Raw genomic sequence first — 26,598 nt, 5'->3', positions numbered from 1 at the left:
TCCTCAAATGAAGTTACAGCCCCTTTAGAAGACTCCAGCTGACCCTTTTTTTAAAGAATAATTTGTGTTTGAGCTGTATAAGAGTTCAAGGATTTGAGAAGGATAGACATAACATTTGAATATAGTGGTATATGACAAAACAGATCTAAACAGCTCCCATGGTGTTAGGTGACTGTAGGACCTTCTCCTGTATCTGCTATCAGTCTTACCCTGCGTTCCGAATCGCATACTCTTTCTTTTTTCTATTCTACATACCGGTACTGCATCCAACAAAAAAAATTATCTAGTTAGGATGCAGTAGGCATACTATTGGGACATACTTTTACCTATTTATTTCATCATAACATTGCGCCTTGATCTTGCCTCTTGCTTTTATATCCGTCGCATCCCCGTTTGTTTTCATATGGAGTTGATGTGACCACTGGATTGTGGGTCAGAATCTCCCAAATAGGATGCTGTTTTCAACACTAAAAATGTTGGCCGGATGTAGTAGACATCCGGGTCTTTCTAACCATCCTAAATCTGGCCACAAGAATCGGGACATACTAAATCTTTTTTCTACCATACTAAATAGTGGAAAGTAGGCGATTCGGAACGCAGGGTTAGAGTGTCTTTGGTTCTTGTTCCTGCCTGCTCCATCACTCCCTCCCGCTCTACCTTTCATATATTTTATACTGAACATATTAAATCATATTTGCAATGGCACCTCTTGCCTTGTGCATTATGTATATTCCATATCTCAGTGATTTGTGTCTGCTGTGCTCTCTTCTGTATACACTAGGGTTTTCAGTTGAATCTTTTGCTATGCATGGACTGATACATTCAATACCTACTATACCTATCACCTGCTGCCTTATACAACTTTGTACTCCTTGATACATTATGTTTCAATACTTACAATAGAGGCCCCATAGCATTTCCATTATATTTCCACATAATAGTTTAAGACATTTCAAAGCCAACTCACTTTAGTTATCTGGCCTATACGTTTGTGAGGTTTTTTTTAAAAGATATTCAATTAATTAGTCAAATAAAAAGTCATAAAAAATAAAATTATCTTTTATTTATTTGTAGAATGTAAAATACTCCAAGGTTGCCTACACCTCCAAATTACTATAAAAAAATCAAAGTAAGCCTAAAATGATGATGATAGCTATATTCACAGGTAGAGGATCACAATTGTAGAAAATGAACACTATTAGCAGATGATAATAATGATGTATTGAACCTATTATGTATTCCTTTTAACGTTTATATATTTTTTCACTTTTGGTACCTCAACTGCCATTCTGAAGTCTTTACCTCCCTGTCATTGTCCTCAATTCACATTACAAGGGGAAAAAAACATTACAATATGAGAAGATGTCAAACAATGTGTCACCTCCCAAATGCCAATAAAAGCAGAGGCCGGCATTATATCATCAGCTTGTCACTCACTGACACTTTAACTATTATTCTGCCCACGTCTCCATATATATTCCCTTAGCAATGGCTGATGTGTAGACTTGCTGCTGCTGTAAATCAGGGCCCGGTCCAGTTGGGCTGACTGGTAGTATTTCTCTCACTCTCCCCATGCCGTGATGGCTTCATTAAGGGGGAAACTGCCTGCCAGTGCTAGCCTCGGGCGCTAAGCGCTAATCACACGGCTGACCTTGGCTTGATCCCGGACAGTGGACCCACTCGCAGCTGTGTGTGTGTGTGTGTGTGTGTGTGTGTGTGTGTGTGTGTGCGCGTGCGCGTGTGTCTGCTTAGGGGCACTGGGCGTGTGCTATGGGAGAGGCTTGGCTTGAATTTGTGTTGGCATTGAAATTAACATCTATGCGGGGGGAGAAGGCTTTGATGGCTGCTTGGAGGCAGGGAGATGTTATAGTCTTAGACCAATGAATGGACAATATAATACACTTTCTGGCTCATTTATTTGTCCATGAATTAATCTACATTAAAACATGTTCTCTATATTTTTTGCATTTCCTTTACAATCGATGTCCCTGTCTTTTTTATGGTATTGCTTCTTTTATCAACACCACTCACTATTTGTAATGTGGCACTACTGTAGTACTGCTGCGCCCTTAAACATATTATGATGTATTCTGTGGCTCGCGAGGAGCTTCGTCAAGTCTTAGTTATAGTAGGTGGAGAGTCAAAATTAGGTTATTATCTCAGATTGAAGATTACAAATGAAAGCAGGACATATATATTGATCAATTGTGAACAGGAAATAAATAACAAACATATTAAACCAGTACCTTACATTAAATGTGCACTATCTAACTGTGGGTGTGTCAGAGAAGTGAAACATTCCTAAGGTATATTCTCATAACCGAAAATAAACAAACTTTCCTTGTAGGGAATTTGGATCCGTGGAACACTGTTTGAAGTTAGAAAGCTTCCCGAAAACTGTTTCACTGTTGTTTTTAATATTCTAGTCTTACGTTTGGTTCGAGGTGCCCCACAATAATTTAGTTTTTTATTAATGATGATATAATTATTCAATACTAACAAAAAACTAAAATATTGTTTTGTAAACTAACTGCAGTTTCACTGAAATTGCATAGTGCACCTTTAAATGAGTATGTTAAAAGCTTTTAAATGTAGCGTTACCATTTGGACTCAGCCATGACAGATGTGTTAACTAGAGTTCCTGGACTTCAGAGCTGCTCTTGGCAGTTGTTGATCAATTAGCTCAAACAGCTAACTAAGCCCACAATGCATTGCAAACACTATATGAAAATGACTTGTGGTTTACTTTTAACATTATTCTATTACACGCCCAGTATCCTATTTTGTCTAAATATAATGCTATCGTATTTAGCATTCTACTTTATACTTATATGGTGCACCTTATCTCTACACTTTGTATCTGCACTGTGTCCTTGCACTACTGTTGTGTTTATTTGTGTCTCAGGTGTTGCTCTCTTCACCTGTGTGTTTCTATTCTACATTTGTCTTGCCTGGGACTCTCATCTCCAATGGCTGCTGCTGTAATTGTTACAAATAAAACATCTTGAATCTTGATAACAGTTGGTGCGAGAAGCGCTTAACCTCTAACAGTAATGTATATTGCCTGAGACTGTTTTACTCAGTAGTACCAAACATAGAGGAAGAAATGTGAAAAAAAAATTCCTTAATACACCAAAGGTATGCCTCTCTGGAATTGGATTTCAAGAGATACCCTGTATGTTCACACACACACACACACACACTCAAATCCACACGGACAACGGCTGCCGGAGCCTTGTTTAGGCTCAGTTCAAAGAAGTGTGTGTGTGTGTGTGTGCGTGCGTGCGTGCGTGCGTGCGTGCGTGCGTGCGTGCGTGTAACTACACCACGCAGAGAAGTACCCAAACACAAGGCAGCTTCAAATGCATAGGTTCAATTCTCTCTCTTCCTCCTCCTCCTCCTCTTATCCCCTCTCTCTCTCTCTCTCTCTCTCTCTCTCTCGCTCGCTCGCTCTCGCTCTCTCTCTTGAAGTCAAGTGCCATTTCCAAACTGCTTCCCCCGGTCAATGAATCAAATGACAGTGGAAGGCCCCTGATTGATTCAGTTTCACACTGTCTGAATGGCTAGGAGGACACAGTAAAAAAAGTCAGTGTATCTGTCTATGTAATGGCCAATCATCATCATCCATAGTATTTTTACTGAAGCATTTTCCAGTATGTTGTCTGTCTCGCAGCCTAAACCCTTGTATAACTACACATATTTGTCAGTCCACTACAACTCTGTGAAATGTGAAATACTCACTGACTGCCCAGACAGCTTGAATGAAAAAACAATTCCTTGAGTGAACAGCTGGTGAAGACTTACAATAGTTAACAGAGAATAGAAGCTGCTGACTGAAAGTAATGTTTAGAATACTGTGTAGCTCTTCACAATGCTATGTTGATGTTAGCTTCCATACATGTCACAGCAAACTGACATTTACACAAAAGAGGATGTTTGGTTTATCCCAGCAGTATTGTTGTGTCTTTTGTTGTGTCATATGTGTTAAGTAGAATTATAGATGCATTTAGCCAATAAATCATATGTTCTCCCCTTCCCAAGAACATGTAACAAGGGCTGATATTGAAGGCACTGAAATGCTAGATGATTATCAACAAAATAAAAGCGGCTCAATTGTATAGCCAGAGGTCAACAAAAAGTAATTTGATAAATAAGCAGTGTTTATATTTTGTCCATTCAGCTGTTTTTCACAGTATTACTTAGTTATTATTGATGGACAGAGATTGTCATTCATTCCATTGTAATGTTGTTGGTAAGATAAGCATTACTTCTACTTCCAAAATGGTTTTGGTTGTTTGTTTTTTATTATTTGAGTGTGCCAGGAGCGGTCAGCCTTTCAGCACCATGGACAGCTACAGGCTGATCTGCTCCATGAGCTACTGAATGTTAGCCTGGAAATCCAGACCTGTCGCCGGAAAATTTAATTTGCTGCGCCTGTTGGTCTGGACACTCTCCATTGAAGCTCATTAAATATGTCAAGAAATCCTGAGCTACCAATCAAATCGTTCTTTCTGATATGGGCGGGCCAGAGCCCTATGTATGGTGCTCTGGGGCGGACGTAACCGGATGGCGGTTTGAGACGGCTTTCGCGTCGTCACTTAACGATTTGGAAGACGGTACTCAAATCTTTCATTAGCAAGTAAGAGGAATGTTCTGTTTCGCAAAAGTAAAATTTAGCAGTTAATCCCGCTGTTCGCTAAAGAAATGGGGCTTAATACGTCACCTTGTTCGTTGCTCTGATTGGTTGTAGTGCTATCCAACTGCGTGCAGTGGTATTTGAAATGCACACCCTTGAGTTGGGAAGGTCTATTGATCATGGCCAGACCCTCTATCGTTCTAGATATGGGTCTAGATATGGGTCTGGATTTCCAGGCTAACTGAATGTCACATCATGTTAGCATACTGTGATAGATGTCAGAGAGTGACAAAGCAAATAAGTTTAAGGTTATTTGAACAGTTGTTGTACATGCATTCTCAGTCACATGCTAATATACTGACCAATGTAGCCAGGCTAACTCATTCACTTACTCAAGGACTTGTTTATACTGTAGTTTGTACACTCTCAAGCTCCCTTAGACGCACACTCTCAAATCTAATGAGTTTAAATCAGATTGTCATTTGCCCGCACACTCTTATCAATGAAAATAGAAAAAAAATATTAAATGACAAAAATCTACAGAGATCTCTATCCATGTTGACAAACACTCTCAGGTACAGTTGTATTTCCTTATTGAATGTGTAATATATTCAAATCAATTTGACTGCAGATGCATACAATAGAGTGACATAAATAATCTAGCCATGAAAAATCATTTGCAAACATACAGTATGCATTGTGTGCTTTCACTGCATGCTGACTAGATTATTTTTACGATCAGCTGTAGTATGTAGAATAGAAAAAAGAAAACGCTTGGACAAAACACACCCATCTCTGGTGACATGGTGCAGTATGCTGAGGCAAGTATGAATAGACGTGCAGACGAGGGGTGTAAGGAGAATGGAAAAGGTGGAGCTTATTAAAACTAATGAGCTGTGTAAGATGTCCCTCTACGAGACACTCCAGCTACTCACATCATGATATCATGAACCAAATCACAGCTTAACATGGTATACAGGTTTATCTGTTACATTTCACTTCACCACCGAGATCCATCATAATCATCTCCCAGACAAACTAACTCATTTACCTCGACGAATGTGAGGGCTCTTTGCTTTGAGTGAGGAAATGTTTCCTTTCAATATAGGCTGCGCGGAACTTTTAAATATTTCTGAAACGAGTCTTATTTTTCCTCTGATGATCATACATTACATGGAACAGCAAATTAGTCCATCAGTGCAAAGAATGCTATTTGTATTTCGTTTTTTCTTTATGCCTTTGTCATGGGTATACGCTCACCCAGGACAGAGAGTTTTAGAACAGCTGGTGTCATAAAAACACTTAATGCTTTTGTCCAGAGGGGCCGCTAGAATAAACACAAACTGAAAGTTCCTCTGAGCCACTTAAATGAAATGAGATACTTCATGCTAATACTTACCTCATGAAAACAACAATTTCACATTGTAGCGTATAAGGGATCATTTTAATTTCAAAATTGACCGAAAAATAACAAGAACTTGAAAAAAGGGTGGAGCTACACACTGCAGTCTTTTGATTGGTCGACAGAATAGTCATTTCCGATGATGGCGCGGCCAGTGCATATTAGCCCCGCCTATCAGGTACGGGTACTGTCGGCAGTAAAAAGTCAAGCCAGATCTAGGGTTACCATTCCGTACCAAACTGTACTTTACAGCTAAGTGGAAGCGGGCCGTTGGATAACAGCCCTCTTCAGTGTTGTGTGGAGGTTGGACACATTACCTGTAGTGTTCCTCATTGCTCTGACTGATCCAGTAGGAACAATTCAGATTCTGGTCATGAAGAGTGGACCAGTACATTACAACATATGACAATTGACCTAACTCATTTATACTAGTTTTGATGTATTGCCATGGGTAGGGTTTGGGGGAGTGTGTGTGTGTGTGTGTGTGTGTGTGTGTGTGTGTGTGTGTGTGTGTGCGTGTGCGTGTGCGTGTGTGTGTGTGCTTGTCTTTGTGCCATTGTATTTTTATCTCTTGTTTTCCTGAGGAAACCCCCCACCCCCCCTCGAAAACGAGATGCTGGATCTCAAGGGGCTTGTCCTCCAATAGCGTTTTGAAATGAGCCTTGTGGGGTGGTTACATTGCTGCTGCAGGTTGGGAGTGATGTGCTGCCCTACGTTCAGGATCAATGTTCTATCTCAGGGTCTTCACAGCCTGCTCAGCAGTATTGTGGGTGTTGTAGCGGACCCTTCTGGAGGTTGCTCAGAGTAGAGCTGCTGCTCTTTGCATTGAGAGGAGCCAGTTGGAGAGGGTAGGGCGGTCAGCCACTGGAGTGCAGGGTCGGTGGTTCGATCCCCCGCCTCCCCGCCACATGTTGAAGTGTCCCTAGGCAAGACATTGAACCCCCGAATTGATCCCGATAGTTAGCTTGCACCTTGCGTGGTAGCTGCTGCTGCTATCGGTGTATGAATGTGTGTGTGATTGGGTGAATGTGTACAAAACAATGTTAAGCGCTTTGAGTCTGTGAAAAACCAGGGAGAAGTGCTATAGAAGTGGAGTCAATTAACTATATCCCTTTGGAGCTTGTTCCTGGGCATGTCCAGCTGGTAGGAGGCCCCGGGCTGGACAAAGAACCTTCTCCAATGAGGATGTACAGTATCTCATTTGGCCTGGGAATGTTGTTAAAGGAGGAGCTAGACAATGTTTGGGAGAGGGCTACTTAGACTACCTTTCAGAGCTTGCTGCTACTAGGCCCTGGCCCTGGATAAGTGATAGAAATCCGAGGGATACATCAATCCATTTTGAGCTTTTTATGGCATTCAAAATGTACTGACTAAATGTGAGGTATTGATACATCTGATTGCTATTGTATAGTTTTCAATACTAATCGTGTAAATACATAACATGTCAAAATACTGTTTATACTTGATGACGTATTCCCATCTGAAAGAGAGGATACGAGAGTTGTATTATAATATTATGGTATAGTTTGACATTAAAGCAAAAGCGCAATGTACGGTGATTGTGTGTGTGTGTCTGTGTTTCTGTGTGTGTGCGAGTGTGTAATGGTGTGTGAATGTGTGGGTGTCATGAGTGCCGCGGTAAAGAAACGGGGAGAGATGGGTGGTTACTGGTGTTTAGAAGGCCACAGAGATTAGTTTTGCCTGGGGCGTTTCTCTCTCTCTCTCTCTCTCTCTCTCTCACTCCCTCCGTCTCAGCATTTATTCTCTGTGTCTCTCGCCCTCCCACCTCTCTCCACCCATCCCGGTTTAATGGTGTGAGGCTGGAAGTTTTTTTAAATTTGCCACACCATAAAAATAAAGTCCATTTTCCACATCACAGAGCTTAAGGGCTGACAAATGTTACTAGGACGGAGTGACACCAACCAGAGAGGCCTCACACTGTGCGTGCGTGCGTGCCTGTGTGTGTGTGTGTGTGTGTGTGTGTGTGTGTGTGTGTGTGTGTGTGTATGTGTGTGTGTGCGTGTCTGTGTGTGTGGGTATGTGTGCATGTGTGTGTGTGTGTGTGTGTGTGTGTGTGGGTGTGTGTGTGTGTGTGTGTGTGTGTGTGTGGCAAACAGTTGCTGTATTTCAACTTGGGAGCATTGATGCATCAGAGACAACATTCAGTGTGTGTGTGTGTGTGTGTGTGTGCGTGTGTGTGCATGGATGGATACAATCAAGTGTCCTCTGTACTCATGTTTAGTTTAGTTAGAGCATATTGTGTGGTTGGTGGATGGTATACCCTTTTTTGTACTGAATATTATTAACAGCTCAGCATGTGCCACTCCCACTTTTCCATGTACTAGTCAGGCTTTAAATTGTGAAAATCATTCTATATAAAAAAAAACTATATGGAAATGACAGAGAATGCGCCCTGTTTGTAGAAAGCTTAAAGATACAATGTAGTTCTGGAGCATACATTTCTGCTAGATAAAGTTAAGGCTCCGATTCTCTGTTCTTATTGGCTGTGGGGACTGTCCATAAACTTTGCCACGACTTTGTCAGTGTGTGTGGAGCAGTTGAGGTATTTGGATTCGAATCTCTATCCCAACTGCCATTTTCTCCCCAAATCCTCCATCCCAGCTTTAAGCTTTAACAGCCATAAACATTATAAGATCAAGTCCAACAGAGCCAGAGAAAAACATAGAAAAAGCATAATAGATATTCACTATTCTGTACAGGCTAAACCAAGCAGAGAATACTTAGTCAGTGTTACCTACTCCCAATTAAATGTATAAAACCTAGAATGATCTGATATTTGCTCCAGAATTATGTCCCCTTATATAAAACACACAATGCACCAAAAAGTAGCATTTAAAAATATTTCTCATGCAATGAAAATATAACAGCAAGTTAATGACTTGCTGACTGTTTATTGCCTCCTCAATATGATGGATTGCTTTTTGAAGATGACGGATGACTTTTAATTAAAGTGGCCAGTCTGTCTGAGAGATGGTGGAAGCAGCTGGCACACACACACACACACACACACACACACACACACACACACACACACACACTCTCCTCTTCGTTCATATACAGCTCATCTACCGTTATGTCAATGCTTTCCATATGGGTATAATGTGTAGCTTTTAGGGTGTATTCGAAAAGCCATACTAACGTCCTACTCATGCTAATTTTGACGTAAATTTGAGTATGTTGTGGTTGTGTAGGCGTGAAATGCCTGGATGAGCACTTACTTCTGGGAAGAGTTTGTCTATGGATTGATAGGTGACTTTTTTTCTACTAAACCGCCCCACAATGCATTGCGTCTTTTCAAACGACACAGAAGTGTTTTTTTTTTATTCTTTATTTCTTCTGCATATGTCAGTGTAAACTGTCCAACGAACCTCGCATACACAATCGATGGTTAAGTAGACACTATGTAGTATATACTGTACATGTTGAGTATGTAGGAGGGAGGACGTTATAGTAGGGCTTTTCGAACACAGCCCCAGTCTCAGGGCTTGTTCACACCAGCTTGGTTTAGCGCGCAACTTATAACCTTCTTTTTTAATATTTCTCCACCAACATATTATTCATTCCACCATTACTTGTTTTAAGTATGCTGCTGTGTGTTAAGTGTCATAGCATACATTAAGGCGTTTGGTGTGTATACATTTGTTCAATGAACTCTGAAGAATCTGAGGATGAAACAATCATTTTAATTGGAATAAATGTCTGGACTGTCAAAACAACATTGGTATCATTTTTTCAGATTTAGAACAAGATGCAATTAAGAGCAATGAATGAATTAAGCTGCATAGGGTGAGGAGTGTGTGTGTGTGTGTGTGTGTGTGTGTGTGTGTGTGTGTGTGTGTGTGTGTGTGTGTGTGTGTGTGTGTGTGTGTGTGTGTGTGAGTGTGTGTGTGTGTGTGTGCGCGTTGTCACTGTATTTAAGTGGAGATGATTTGCTTCTCATTTCCTCTCTCATTCAGCACTTCCCAGAGACAAGTTGTCAAATTAGTGCTAATTAGCACCTCTGTGTATAACTATGTGTTTCTAGCACAAATACACTCTCTCACGCACACAAGTCTAATGTGTTCTCATGACAGGTCATTCTCTGTCACACATCTTAATAGAAACTCCCTCCGTGTGTCCATACACTCCCTGAAAAGACATCTATAAAGGAAAGGGCCACTGGAGTGCAGGGTCGGTGGTTCGATCCCCCGCCTACCCGCCACATGTCGAAGTGTCCCTGGGCAAGACATTGAACCCCGAGTTGCTCCCGATAGTTAGCTTGCACCCTGCGTGGTAGCTGCTGCTGCTATCGGTGTATGAATGTCTGTGTGTGTGTGTGTGTGTGTGTGTGTGTGTGTGTGTGTGTGTGTGTGTCTGTGTGTGTGTGTGTGTGTGTGTGTGTGTGTGTGTGTGTGTGTGTGTGTGTGTGTGTGTGTGTGTGTGTGTGTGTGTGTGTGTGTGTGTGTGTGTGTGTGTGTGTGTGTGTGTGTGTGTGTGTGTGTGTGTGTGTGTGTGTGTGTGTGTGTGTGTGTGTGTGTGTGTGTGTGTGTGTGTGTGTGTGTGTGTGTGTGTGTGTGTGTGTGTGTGTGTGTGTGTGTGTGTGTGTGTGTGTGTGTGTGTGTGTGTGTGTGTGTGTGTGTGTGTGTGTGTGTGTGTGTGTGTGTGTGTGTGTGTGTGTGTGTGTGTGTGTGTGTGTGTGTGTGTGTGTGTGTGTGTGTGTGTGTGTGTGTGTGTGTGTGTGTGTGTGTGTGTGTGTGTGCGCGTGTGAGTGAATGTGTACAAAACAATGTAAAGCGCTTTGAGTCTGTGAAAAACCAGGGAAAAGTGCTATATAAGTGGAGTCCATATACCATTTACACCAGCCACCCTGCACCTTGTCATATGGAAAAAAGCCCTGACTCCTTTCAACATCAATCTACATCTCTCAGCAGCATTCAGCTCCATCAGTGCCAGTGCCTTCAATCTGTAAATATTTCAACAGGACTGACACTAGGAATGGAGGAGTAATATGTGCACCACGTCGTAGCTAGGCAGTTTGTTTTAGAGATTGGGTTGAAAGTATTCATGTAGGAATCACGTGTATTTAGAGAGAAGGGTGTGCCGCTTGCCTTTGCGTTGATGAACGATAGCAGTCACACTCAGTCCTACAGCTGCTTTTCCACTTAAAGGGAATAATGAGTGACAAAGCCTTGGCGGATTCTAAATCATAACCGCTAGGAGGATTTAAATTAAAGGTTCAGTAGGTGGAATGGTCAGTTTAGCTAACTTCCTGTCAGTGACTGCAGTTAGCAGTCCCCTCCCTCGTCCCTACATCACCACATTAATGGAGGGAGTTAACTAGCATCATCTCAGATCCGAAAGTGTGATAAATCATGATAAAAACCATCAAAACAGACATTGGGAAGGATTTGTACCTGCTCCGCCACTGTAGGCGCATACACATTCACCCATATGTCGCTCTGCACGTGCACCGGCAGTGAGACGGGTGCCGGTTTGTAGCGTCCTCACTTCTGATTGGTTATCAGTAGTGGGATCCCCAAAAACTTTATTTGCCGATTACATGCAGAGCAGGTGACTGAGAGATCGGCTTTATGAAACGTGCACACTATGTAAGTGATCACTGTATGAATAAAGAGCGATTTAACACTAATATTAACATAAGTAAATCGCTTACTTCACCTTTAAGCAAACAACTCGTAACAGCTCGGAGGAAACGTTTATTTTTTGGCTTTTTTGTAGACTTCTTTGGTATAATATCTCCTTTTTGCTCTTTTAACTCTGCGTCATTGGAAATGAGGGTCCACCCCCCCCTCATGATCTCTAGAGTATAAAGAAACCATTGGGTGAATGAATGTATTCATATGTGAAGTCCACATTTGTGTATCTACATTATATAAAAGTGCACATTCAATCATGTACAAAAAATATGAGAAATATTTTTTTTCTGCATCCATTCACACTCCTGTAGCACTGTGTGTCTATACACAGTTATGATGGAGCGAATACACAGAGCACTTCCTTTTTTTTCAGAGCTGTGCCGAGCAAAGCCAGCTGTAGTTATTGTTGTTATCAATCATGGTCTAAAGATGTCTGTGGTAAGAGTGGCCCGGGTCACTGTATATCCCCCACACAGCCATGCAATAAGGTTAGCGCGCAGCAAGGGAAAGGCGACAGGGGAAAAAATGGTGGCGGCAAAAAAAAAAAAAAAAAAAAAAAAAGTTTAACAAAGCATATTTCCCTCTTTTATGACTCACTCTGACCTTTAGGGATATTAACATCTGACATGATGAATCATAGGAGCGCAGGAGAGAGAGAAGGAGAAGAGGAGAGAGGGATGAATAAAAAGGGGAAGGGGGGGGGGGTCCTAAGTCATTTCTTTATAGAAAGCTGTGATTTGATGAGATGGAGACATTTCTCTCTGTGACCAAGTCACACACACACGCGCACACACACACAGACACAGGCACGCACGCACGCATGCACACACACACACACACACACACACACACACACACACACGCGCGCTCATCTTGGCTATGTCAGCCTGGATTCCTATTAGCCCCTCACCCTGCAACACACACACAAACACACAAATGCTGCACACATTCAATTAAAGTCTGACCTTACACTCTGGACACTGACGGAGTTTGTTACACTACCTTGTATAGTGTGAGCATGTGTGTGTAGATCTGATATATACACAAATTGAGGATACATTCATTGTTTGGTTCTGCACATGGGATTTGCTGACATAAAAAATAATACAGAAAAAACTACCAGAAATTTTGTCAAGGCCACTCACATGTTGGACATGTTAGACAGCACTCTCCAACACAATACACACTGCATTTTAAAATAAATCCTAGCAGGGGAAATACATTATACATTTTGGAATGTGCATTTAAATTTTTCAATAATCTGTTTTCAATTAGTTTTTCCCCTCATTAGTGTATCGGACAGTAATGTGCATACCCATTTGTTGTTTTGTATTGCATTTCTCCAACAGTATACACTTACATGTTTAAACTGTGCACAATCTGTCTTGCACATACTTTAGATACTTTATTAACACCAATGCCTATACAAACATATTTCAATTTGCAAGTGACATTATAGCACACACATTATAATTCTAAACTCATCAGAAAGATCCACCGCCACATTATTTTATTTTCTATTAAAACAATTAAAAAGTGTCTTTTGCATAATATAGGACCTTTACAAGGACACTGTGTAACGTTTTAAGTATTGTATTAGCTAAAATCAATATCCTCATTCATAAATATGTCCTCATTGGTGTAAAATCACCTTTGCCAATAATCTGAATGATCCTCCTGAGCTGAGAATTACACATATTAATATTACATTTTGTACATTGAGCAGGTAAGTCTTATGGAGGCATCCATGTTGGAAGCGTCATGGTTGGAATATCATCAGGTGCATTTTTTAGAATCTAGCATTGTTCTTGTCCTTGAAGGCCACTTTAGCTTCTGTTATTATTCGAAAGGGGTGGGGTTACCCAGGGAGCGTTGCATTCTAGAACTTTCACTCTAGATGCCAATATATTATTATTCAGATATTACACACTGCACCTTTAAGCATATGACCCTGAAATGGGCCTCTTTTAGGCACAGAGAAACACGCTGTACCCAACATCTGTCTGCATAAGCCATTGAATTATTCAAAACAGATTCAGCAAGCATATCTTCAGCAGGTGGGAAGTGCCCCTAATGTCTCCCTCCCTCTCCCTCCTCTCACCCAGGGGAGTTCTAGGCTTTAGACGAGCAGCTAACGACATTAGTGTTTGTCTATATGTGGGGAAGTATCCCCTGCATTCCAAATCGCATACTCTTCCTTTTTTCTATTCTACATACTACAGCTGATCATAAACATAATCTAATTAGGATGCAGCAGGCATACAATTGGGACATACTTTTACTTATTTATTTCATCATTACGATGCACCTTTAACTCGCCTCTTCCTTATATATCCGTCTCATCCCCCGGTTGTTTTTCACACGGAGGCTCCGTTGATGAGACGTCACTTCAGGTGCACACTGGATTGTGGGACAGAATCACCCAAAATAGCATGCTGATTTCAACACTAAAATTGTTTTGACTGCATGTAGTAGGCATCCTAGTTGTTTTAAGCATAGTAAATCTGACCACAAGAATAGGGACATCCTAAATCTTTTTTTCTACCATACTAAATATATATATATATAAAGTATGGAGATTGGAACGCAGGGTATGCTTTTTTTATGTGTATGTGTGTGTGTGTGTGTCTGATGGAATATATCTGGGTTAAATGCAACAGGGCACTCCAGGGCACTTTGGGGCACTCTGTAGCCATTAGTTAGGGCAGGCAGACAGGCACATGGCAGAAGCAGACACTGGTGGGTGAGGGAGGGCCATAAATAGGTCCCTGTGTGCTCACGTAGAGATTAAATATTTGGGGGATTTTTTAAAGGGAAGCAGAAAGCATGCACGCCATCATAGGGGGAGAAAAAGTGGAAGCCATGCAAACAACCAGTGAGAACTTTGTTTGTCTGGTTCCATATTATGGAATACATCTAAGTGTGCACACTTGACCCAAGGCCTTCAAGTCAGTATACATTTGAGTATATTCCGAGCCTATATACTATTGTGAACCCATTCTAATCAATGGTAGTAATGGGATACTGGGATGTTCCTGTTTAAAATAACTGCAGGCAGTCGACTGGACGCTTAACAGAATGGAAGTTACACTTTGGTCAATTGCATTCACTATGCCAGGTCTCTGCCTTCTTCACTTCACTTCATGTGAAAGGGCTTTTTGTCTTTGTCTATTTTTGCATCCTTTCCTTACTTTTATTGTACATGTGTTGTCTTTGTAACGTATGTGATTGCCTGTGGTCATGTTGCCTTGTGCCTACATGACACTATTAATGTGAAAACATGTGCTGTGCTATAGTCATTTAGTGGTTATTTATTCTGTCTGAATCCTGGACTGTCCACTCTCTCTGTTGTGTAGAAGAAACCTACTCCAAATATATGTAGGCTAGAATAGAGTGTGCCTGCTATTGCTGTAAACCAACTTCTCTCAGAACTGGGCACACTGTTCCTTAAAAAAAGGAAGTATGCAGATGATACATTACAATGCATTGAGAACACCAAGTTGGGGTGGTAGGATGGCCTAGAGGAAAAGGTGGCCGACCAGTAACCATGAGGTCGCTGGTTCGATCCCCGGCACCGGACAGGAGGGTGTTAGTTGTAAAACTAGCAGAGGCTGGTATTGCGTCTACGGTGCCCACCATCTCTACCATTGTGTCCTTGAGCAAGACACTTAACCCCAAAACTGCTCCAGGGGCGCTGTACTGCGGCTGACCCTGCGCTCTGACCCCCTCCGAAGTGTGGTAACTTGAGAGGGGATATGCGAAAAGATGAATTTCAATGTGCCTCGTGTACAACTGACAAATAAAGATAACTTAACTTAAGTTAAGTTGATGTAGACGTCTTGTTGTATTACATTTGTCCATCTGTCAATAAGGAAAGTAATGTCCACAACAGCTTGATTGTTGATGTTCTGTATAGTGGTTCAGTTGGGCAGTCAGATAAACGGCAGTTAATGTAATCAAATAAAAACATGCTTTCCTACACACATTTTTACCTGCTCCTCCATTAGGCGCATACACATTCACCCATCTGTCGCTCTGCACGTGCACAGGCAGTGAGACGCGTGCCGGTTTGTAGCGTTCTCTCTACTGATTCGATATCAGTTGTGGAATCCCCGAAAAATGTATTTGCTGATTACGTGCAGAGCGAGCGACTGAGAGATCGGAGTTATGAAACGCGCACACTATATAAGTGATCACTGTATGAATATAGAGCGATTTAACACGTATATTAACATAAATATATCGCTTAATTCACCTTTAATCAAATCCATCCCATCCCAATCACTAAGGGCCTTTACTCAAACAAACAGAGACATGTGGCCATGTATATGTTTAGTCAGGTCCCATGTGGCACTTTGACTGAAATCATCTGGTTTGCTTGCCTATACTCTTTGATTGGCAAATTGATTAGCATATCCAGCAGCCTCCCAGGGGGCGGGCTCATTGATCAAGCACATGGATTGGTGGAGAGCACAGGGGTGGAACATCAGATGTGGACCAGTATGTCCAATTAAAGAACCCCCCCCCCCCCCCCCCCCACCCCCCCATCAGGTAAAGAAGGACTCCTTTTCCTCTTGCAAAGGGCCTGGCCTCTTGTAAGCTATAGCCACTATCATTTTGATCTCATCATTAGCAGACCATTCCACTGGTATAGAGGCTATTATGGTATTGAGTCAATCTGCTCCTTGAAATTCAATTGTCGTCAAAATCGTTATGTTTGTAGAGAACAAAAAAATCTCCAATTTGTCGTCTTACACTGTTGGATGTATTTGGTGGTTTTCATCACACTCCTGCATTTAGCTTAACGACGTAGCTTTAAGCTCATCTTAAATACACACCCATGGCCTAATCTGCACAAAGCCTTTCACTTATTTTCCCTTGATAACGCCTCTTACAAGGACACTGTGGCCATGTACACACTGGGCTTGACTAAGGTAGCCTTTATACTTCTCTCTACTTCTCTCTTTTTATTTTCACTGACCATTGTGAAAGCCTTGGAGTGCAAAACGCACAGGAAAAACAAGCTGTCTTTCTTTAGTGGTAAATTTAGCTTGGGTGATATTGATGACTTTTGATTTGTACATTGATTGTTCATTTGTACAGGGAGGTGGAATGTTGTCCCTGTCAGAATACATTCCACCCCAAGCCCTTAGACTGTCTTTGTCCGTCTCCTCTCCCCAGCCTCTATCACTCTGTGTGCTGTCTCTCCATCTCTCTCTGTCTCGCTCTCTCTGCCTCCAATAGAAAAGGCTGCAGTGATAGAGAGACCTTTATGAATAATGTAGTGTTGTTATCACTGGTCCATGCTTCCTATTACAATGAAACAGTCTTAAATCATCAAACATTTAGCAGGACTTCCCCCTCCATTAAAGGGGAATGCTCTACTAAAGAGGCCAATAGGGCCAGCAGTTTCAACAGCTGTACAACCTTCTATTCAAATATCCTCTTGGTACCAGAGGCACAGTGCAGAACATTCCATTTTAATATCAGTGAACTCTCCATTCAAATTGATTTGAAAAAAAAAGAAATGATAAACACTATAGAGGATTTTTTGGTTCATTATAACTTTGAAATTATTTCGCCCAAAGCTACCCTGCGTTCCAATTCCCATACTTCCCTACTATTTAGTATGCCAAAAAAAGATTTAGGATGTCCCAATACATGCACGTCAATTGTAGTATGCTGAAAATACATAGATGCCCCACTAACTCCAATAGCATCTTTATTCTTGACATTTCTCAACATAATGAAAAAAAAATCTTCCTTATCTGATTTTGTTGTTAAACTCTTTTGTACTTTAGTATGTAGTGTAGTAGAAAGAAAGAGTATGTGATTTGGAACGCAGGGTTAATATCGTCATATCAGCAGTCAGATGTGAAAGAGAGAGAGAGAGAGATAAAGAGAGAGAGAGAGTGGGTGGGGTGGTAAAAGAAAAGCAAAAGGTTCAAATGTCTCTACCTTATCTAGTAAAGAAACACTGACCATTCTCAAAAGCTAGACCAAAACAAACATGACTGAGCTAAATCAAGATAGAACAAATAATAGCGTGAGTGATGAGATGTTGCTGAAGATTGTGTTGGGGGTTGAGGACATTATCCTTTGTGAAATCCCACGAGGCACACTTTATCCCATCAAATCAAAACACATATTTGCAGTCCCTTTCCCTTATCCACCTCCCATTAAATGCTTAGAATTCAAAGGGCTCCATTGTGTTGTTATTCAACTGTATCAACAATACTTCAATTGTTGGATATCGATACACCCCTCTGTCGCTGGCACTATATATGTGATTGAGCTGACCACAGCCTATCTCTATAGCCAGGTTAGAATCATTTAGCCTAATGGTTTTGGGTGGCCCCTAGCTTATAGTCAATAAAGTGTGTGTGTGTGTGTGTGTGTGTGTGTGTGTGCGCGCGCGCGCGCGTGTGTGTGTGTGTGTGTGTGTGTGTGTGTGTGTGTGTGTGTGTGTGTGTGTGTGTGTGTGTGTGTGTGTGTGTGTGTGTGTGTGGCAGGTCGGTTGATGTTAGCCATTAAGACACGTAAAGAACTGTTTAATGTTTCTTTACTAGATAAAAGTATAGAGATTTTAACATTTTGCTTTTCTTTTGCCATTCCCCCTCTCTATCTCTCTCTCTCTATATATCTCTCTCTCTATCTCTCTCTCTCTCTCCCTCTCTGTGGAATACATTCTTTGGTTTGTTTCACACCTTTTCTGATCATCTGACTGCAGTTAACTTGACATTAACATTGATAGAATTTTATATCAAGAATTATTATTGGTTGTTATGATGGCAGACACTACTTTCAAAGTAGTTATTAAAGGAATACTTCACCCATACGGAACCAGCGTTCTATCATTATAAAATAACTATTATAATATAATGAATGAGGTTTTTCTTCCCTCAGTCTTTCCCTCAGTCTTCCCTTAGTCTTCCCTTGGCCCAGCTGTCCTGTTAATCCTAACCCTTACTGTGATGTCACAAGAAGGAAACTGTAGGGTTAGACAGTGAGACCATAAAACACTCTTTCTGCCTTTTCTCAGGCTAAGATGATCCTATTTAATTTTTTTGCACATTTATACTAAATAGGATCTTCAATACACCTTCATATTCCAACCGGTGAAGTAGGCCTTTACAGTTTTTTTCGATTGCTAAACCACAGTGGGCACAACTGGAGTGACATGTGCAAAACTCTAACAACAGTATGCACAGCAGCGGTTCATTCAGACCAAACTGTAGCTCGTTTTTCTTGCTTAAACACAATTTTCAAAACTCTACACACCTATCTCATGGCTTAACCACAGCCTGCACAACACTGTGGATTTCCAGCCCTTTTTTTCAAACACTAACACCCTACTGCCACAACTGTAAACCATACATTCAAAACAGAATGAATGCCATTTCAAACACTGCGGATTGCAATTTCAACTGAAAAACTAAGATGTCTTGTTTTAGACTTGTTAGTGAACATATACAGTATAAAGGGAAAGCTCAAAAATATATATTTGTTTGGAAATGGACCAACATGTTGTTGGAGGGAGAAGAGTGGCAGTGAGAGTGTGGATGTGTGGAGGAAGACCTAGAAGACATAGAGCTGTAATGTTTGATGAAATACAGTAAGGGCAACACTGATAGACCCTGTTGTGAATCATGGTCTCTCATTGAGAGAGGCAGGGTTGAGTGTGCAACCCAATCTGTAAAGATCTAAAGTTGCATCTGTAATACGAATTTTCCAGCAAACAAACAGCTTAGAGTTGCATCCTTACAGTAAATGACAACAATACAGTAATTGATTTCTGTATTACAATTATAGAATATTTACACAGATAAATACTACATTTGGAAATGTTTTCAATAAAATATACAAAATGTGTATCATTGAAGCAAACTTCTGATTTTAATTTATTTTTGTTTTCCTAAAAAACTGGTATGTTATAAAATAAACAATTTCATGTGAAATAATTTCACCCTTTCATCAATGAAAATATTATGTAATTTGTGTGAAATAACTCAAATTATTCAAACTGTCAAGATTAAAAGTTTGTAATTTGTGTATTGGGGTTTGATGCTAGTGTTTATACTCTGAGCACGTTCTGAGTGACAGTATGTGTTATCTCAATGAGGCTGGTTCATAGTGTTTGCTGCTCTGAGCCTGTTTTGCAGGTGAAGTGAACTGTTCAGCTCCAATAACTGTTGATAGTGCAGACTGTAGTTAGAGTTTTGCACATTGAGCTACAGTTGTGCCCACTGTGGTTTAGCGATCGAAAAAAACTGTAACCAAAATCCTATAGTGGCTATAATTTAAACTCCGCCAAGGCTTTTTCACTCATTGTAGTACAGACACAGTCAGGAAAAAAAAGAAGTGAAAATACTCAAAACGCAAATAAAATAAAGTCGCTATTTTAATTTACCATGAGCACACTCAGAAATATCAAACAAAATGTCAACGCAGACATTAAAGAGGACCTATGATACTTTTCGACTTTTATGACCTATAAACGTTGTTATAATGATTTATAGTCATGTTTAACCATACTAGAGTATCAAATAATGACGTACATGCATTTCGACGTATTCCCTGCTGACCGTCTGGGGTGGCTGTCCAGAGCACTAAACACTATGGCAGCCGGTCGAGCCGAACTTGTTCAAATTTCCGGGTAGTTTCTGTCACGCTCGGGTAGTTTCTGTCATGTTTCCATGTATGGTAATGCTGCTCAGGCAAGCTCCGGCTGCATGCCCCCACCTTCCTGAAAATCTCCCGCTGCTGGAAGGAAGGTAACCAATCACAACGGAGTGGGGTTTGCGGCAGGGGGGGGAGGGGCGGAGAAGCTCAAAGCAGTGTGTAGAGAGAGAGTCTGCTGTGCTCGCTAGGGTAAGAGGAAGAGTGTCCCGAAAATCTACATAGTTTTTTGTGATGTGATTCGTGTCAGGTTGCTCTATAGCAGTTTTTAACAATAAATTAAGACCAGAAAAGTAGTATAATAGGATCTCTTTAAGAAGATGAGAGTGTATGGCTCACGAGGGCTATGGATAATATCTGGTTGAGTCCCAAAGGGGAAGCTGTAGATTGCTAATAGTTATCCAGCTCCCGTCATTTCTGATCACCATACACTTAGGGCCCTGCTGATTCCCACTGCCTCCTCGTAATGAGATGAGAGACATGGGGTGAGGAGTGAGTGTGTGTGTGTGTGTGTGTGTGTGTGTGTGTGTGTGTGTGTGTGTGTGTGTGTGTGTGTGTGTGTGTGTGTGTGTGTGTGTGTGTGTGTGTGTGTTTGTGTTTGTGTGTGTGCGTGTGCGTGTGCTTGTGTGTCTGAGCGTGTGTATGTGTTTGTTTTCATAATATGGAGGCTCCGTCGATATGACGCCACTTCAGGATTGTGGGTCAGAATCGCCCAAACAGCATGCTGTTTTCAACACTAAAAATCTCGGACAGATGTAGTAGACATCTAACCATCCTAAATCTGGCCACACGAATTGGGACATCCTAAATCTTTTATTGGGACATCCTAAATCTTTTTTCTACCATACTAAATAGAAGATAGTATGGATATTGGAATGCAGGGAGAGTCTGACTTTTTTCCCCCCCGTTCAGGATCGTAGCATCCCTGGCATTTATGTGCTGTCCATACCAACACTTTATACGAGAAATATCCAAAATCTAACTTTGATTGGTTTAAATCAACGACTTGCTGTGAATTACAGTTTTTTTTCGATCGCTAAACCACAGTGGGCACAACTGTAGCTCAATGTGCAAAACTCTAACTACAGTCTGCACTACCAACAGTCATTGGAGCTGAACAGTTCACTTCACCTGCAAAACAGGTTCAGTGCAGCAAACACTATGAACCAGCCTCATTGAGATAACACACACTGTCACTCAGAACCTGCTCAGAGTACAAACACTAGCATCAAACCCCAATACACAAATTACAAACTTTTAATCTTTACAGTTTGAATAATTCGAATTATTTCACACAAATTACATAATATTTTCATTGATGAAAGGGTGAAATTCTTTCACATGAAATTGTTTATTTTATAACATACCAGTTTTTTTTAGGAAAACAAAAAGAAATTAAAATCAGAAGTTTGCTTCAATAGATACACATTTTGTATATTTTATTGAAAACATTGTATAAATTATAAATTGTGTAAATATTCTATAATTGTGATACAGAAATCAATTCCTGTAATGTTGTCATTTACTGTAAGGATGCAACTGTAAGCTGTTTGTTTGCTGGAAAATTCGTATTACAGATGCAACTTTAGATTTTTGCAGATTGGGTTGCACTCTCAACCCTGCCTCTCTCAATGAGAGACCATGTTTCACAACAGGGTCTATCAGTGTTGCCCTTACTGTATTTCATCTAGGACTTCCTCCACACATCCACACTCTCACTGCCACTCTTCTACCTCCAACAACCTGTCTTCCTTGGTCCATTTCCAAAAAATTAGCTTTCCCTTTATACTGTATATATGTTCACTAACAAGTCTAAAACAAGACATCTTAGTGTTTCAGTTGAAATTGCAATCCGCAGCGTTTGAAAGGCATTCATTCTGTTTTGAATGTGTGGTTTACAGTTGTGGCAGCAGTGTATTAGCATTTGAAAAAAGTGCTGGAAATCCACAGTGTTGTGCAGGCTGTGGTTAAGCCATGAGATAGGTGTGTAGAGTTTTGAAAATTGTGTTTAAGCAATGAAAAACGAGCTAGAGTTTGGTCTGAATGAACCGCTGCTCTGCATACTGTTGTTAGAGTTTTTCACTTGTCACTCCAGTTGTGCCCACTGTGGTTTAGCGATCGTAAAAAACTGTAAACTTTGCAAATTGCTGAACAAACCTTCCTTTATAATGTTTATCACTTTGTATCAAAATGACTTCGTTATAACCAGAAAGTTCTACCGATGTCACTTATTTTTTGTAAGTCCTTCTTGCCTGTACACAAGGGCTTTAGAGAAGGACAACCCAACTAAATAAAGTGCCACACACTCTTAGAACTTGCAGTGTGTTCTCCCGTTTTTCTAGTGTGTGTGTGTGTGTGTGTGTGTGTGTGTGTGTGTGTGTGTGTGTGTGTGTGTCTGCACTGAGCGTGTCCCTCCTCTTCCAGCGGTGTCAGAGGGCTATTGTGCCTGCTTCTGATTGAATCGGGCACACAGGCACATTTACATATGTTTGCCATTGTTACGGAGGTTAGTGAATATCATGTAGCAGGCCTGGAGGGACCTGGCAAGCTAGCGCACCATAGCGACACACTCTGAATCCTAAACAGTCTCTATACTCCTCCATGGACATGAATACTCTCTCTTGCACTATCCCTTTCTCTTGCTGGCTTTCTTGTCCTATAGCTATGATCTCACACAAGCACACACACACACACACACACACACACACACACACACACACACACACACACACACACACACACACACACACACACACACACACACACACACACAGGGCTCTGACAGAGAGAGGCAACGGAATCTAATTTAACACTCGGCTGAGCAGAGATTGCCCGACACTCCCAGTCCCTCACCGGCCAAGCGGGGACACTCCACGACCCCACAGCGTGTGTGTGTGTGTGTGTGTGTGTGTGTGTGTGTGTGTGTGTGTGTGTGTGTGTGTGTGTGTGTGTGTGTGTGTGTGTGTGTGTGTGTGTGTGTGTGTGTGTGTGTGTGCGTGTGTGTGTGCATGTCTGACACACCGGAGCATAACTCACTCACAGGGACTGGGTCACTGTCACACACACACACACTGATATTCATAGTTGGAGATGGTTCAGAAGGTAGAGTCAGTCAGTTTGCGGAGACAGCCAGCCTCATAAGAAGTTACAGCAGTGTGTGTTGACTAACATTTAGTCAACACTGTAAATATACAGTATGTGTTTGTCCAGTGTTCCCTCTTCACTTCCTTCCATTTGTCTTCCTCTCTGCTTCTCCCTCTGCAGCGCGCTCATATCTCCAGCATTAAAGCAAATGGAGAATTAGCCTCTTTCCTTTAGCAGGGGAGGGCTTCATTGCATGACTGTATTATGCCGTGAACAGATGTCAGCTATTTTACGCTACATAATGTATTATAACGGTATATTTCCGATTATTTAATGATCATATGGCCAGTGTGGCGTGCTTAGGCCTGATAATAGATGAGAAGAACCGTGTGTGTGTGTGTGTGTGTGTGTGTGTGCGTGCGTGTGCGTGTGCGCGCGTGCAGGTAACTGGAACTATTCCTCCGGCTGCTGTTGTCGAGGCCGATTTATAGCCGTTGTCAGGCTAACTTATGGATGGTGGCATTGGTACGGCGGCCCTCAGCTGAGGAAGGACCCCGGCTTGTGAAAACAGGGGGGCGGCCTAATGATGCCTGAATAGAATAAGAGCATGGCTAGACAGCGCTAATTAATAAACCTTATTGAAAACCCACTGTCACCTCAAGAACATACACTTTACTGTCTGAGTTTAGCTGAGAAGAACAAACACTAAACAGAAACCTTGTTTTTTCCCCAGCAGAAGTTCATCCAGTTTACTAAAGGTTCAGTAAGCAAAATGGTCAGTTTAGCTAACTTCCTGTCAGTGACTACAGTTAGCAGTCTCCTCCCTCGTCCCCACGTCACCACATTAATGCACTGGGGTCTTCAAGCAGCAAGTTATCTAGCATCATCTCAGATCCATAAGTGTGATAAAACATGATGAAAACCATCAAAACAGACATTGGGAACGATTTGTACTTGCTCCGCCATTGTAGGCGCATACACATTCACCCATCTGTCGCTCTGCGCGTGCACCGGCAGTGAGACGGGTGCCGGTTTGTAGCGTTTCCTCTTCTGATTGGTTATTATTAGTGGGATCCCCACATTTTTAGGTGAGCAATAGTATTAGAGATAGACTTAAAACAAATTAAAGTGAATAAAACTTCATATTTTGTCGCAAATCCTTCGCTTACAATAACCGCATCAAGCGTGTGACCCATTGACCCATCACCAAACTTTTGCTTTCTTCTTTTGTGATGCTTTTCCAGGCTTTCACCGCAGCCTCTTTCAGTTGCATTTGCCTCACTCCTCACTGTTCCAATACTTTTGGAGGGGACTGTAGACGTGGACCACACTGACTGCAGCACATACTGTATAGTATTGTATAGATTAATGAGCGATGTGTTCATTTCCATCTCCTTTGCCTCAGCCTTTTCAGAGACCATGTTAAAGCTAATTAAAGTGAAATCCTGTTTGGCCCAACAACGTTACTTTTTCTTTTGCTCACTGACAAAAATGTCTGCAGTGTTTTTTTCTTTTTTCCTTTCCTTCACTCTGTCTCTCCTTCCGTCTGTTTCTTTCACTCTGCTCTCGTTTTTCTGTCTGATCTCTGCAGTGCACATGATTATTAATCGCCCCCTAAAGCAAGTAAGTTTCTGGCATGTTTACACAGTCGGACCAAAAGAAACGCTGCATTAGGCAAAACACTGCAGTATACGTGTGTGTGTGTGCGTGTGTGTGTGTGTGTGTGTGTGTGTGTGTGTGTGTGTGTGTGTGTGTGTGTGTGTGTGTGTGTGGCTGGCCCTTTTAGTTCATTTTACTAATACATTTAATTAGGCCTCTTAATACAATCATGCACTTTACATGCAGAGAGCCCTGGTCCCTTTGATAATGGGGGTGGGGAGGGGGTGGGGGGGGTGGGGAGGGGGTGGGGGGGGTGGGGTTCTATGTGGACGATGTGAGTGTTTCAGAATGTAATGTCATTTTCTATTTTTTTTACATTCTTTGTATGAAGTATTTGACAACACTTCTGTTTCATTATTTGTGTGTGTTGGCGTGTGTGTGTGTGTGTGTGTGTGTGTGTGTGTGTGCATGAGTGCGAGCATGTGTACGTGTGTGTGTGTGTGCCTTAGTGTGTGTTTGTGATTGTGTGTGTGTGTGTGTGTGTGTGTGTGTGTGTGTGTGTGTGTGTGTGTGTGTGTGTTTGTGCATTTCAATTTGCATGTCCCTGGCCGATCAGCCTCACTGGCTCTTGGTCCCAATCTTCATTAGTTGTCTCTGTCAACCCCAAACAATAAAGCTGTGGTGATGGGAGTGTAAGAGAGCTAGACAGTGTCACAGAGGATGGATAGTGAATAGTCTGTGTGTGTGTGTGTGTGTGTGTGTGTGTGTGTGTGTGTGTGTGTGTGTGTGTGTGTGTGTGTGTGTGTGTGTGTGTGTGTGTGTGTTTGTGCGTGTGCGTGTGTGTCTTGCGCTGTGTTCCTGTTACTTAAACGAATTTCTGGGGCTTCATTTTGACTTCAGTGTATTCTGCTTCACTTCTCATGCGAACTCCCCCCTCTCACTCTTAAATCATTACAATGTATTACACACATATACACAGGGTGGTGTGTTGCTCCAGGGGTGGGGTGTGTGTGTGTGTGTGTGGGGGGGAGGGCGGGGGGAAGGGGGTCTGAAGCATCCCTTCTCAGCAGAGCTCGGGTAATGGTTAGTAGGGGTGGAGAGAAGCCCCGGGCTACTTTGGAAAATAGCTGAAGAGAGAAGCAAATCAATAGAAGACACACGCCCGCTGTGCAAGCATTACATGTGTGTGTGTGTGTGTGTGTGTGTGTGTGTGTGTGTGTGTGTGTGTGTGTGTGTGTGTGTGTGTGTGTGTGTGTGTGTGTGCTTTTTAATTACCTGCAATGAATGAGGCGGTTTCTTTCGGTCTTAATTGCAGTCGTCTGTAAATTAGCGCCAACTTGTTCCTCCTCAAAATCCCCGTTAATGGCGGCTTCCTCCTATCCACATCACATCAGGTCAAATCCTCCCCACATTAATCTCTCATCCTCTCTGAGCCATATTGAAGATATTTAATATGGGCGTGCACGCAAACACTTGACAGGATGGATTCATTATTTCATTTTCAAGGAGCTGGATGTTACATTTAGTCAAAGTGATATATC

At 41.7% G+C, this 26,598-nt stretch overlaps 1 protein-coding gene across 1 annotated transcript in view; it reads left to right on the top strand.

The window, feature by feature from the left end:
• rbfox3a (RNA binding fox-1 homolog 3a) overlaps positions 1–26,598 on the top strand; it is a gene marked incomplete at its 3' end in the record, with an annotated part of 327,028 nt that overhangs the window by 229,941 nt on the left and 70,489 nt on the right. The gene's annotated exons all lie outside the window — the stretch shown is intronic.

Source organism: Ammodytes marinus (genome assembly GCF_949987685.1).
Source record: "Ammodytes marinus genome assembly, chromosome: 20".
Taxonomy (NCBI): Eukaryota; Metazoa; Chordata; class Actinopteri; order Uranoscopiformes; family Ammodytidae; genus Ammodytes; species Ammodytes marinus.
This window is presented reverse-complemented; position numbering and strand designations above follow the sequence as displayed.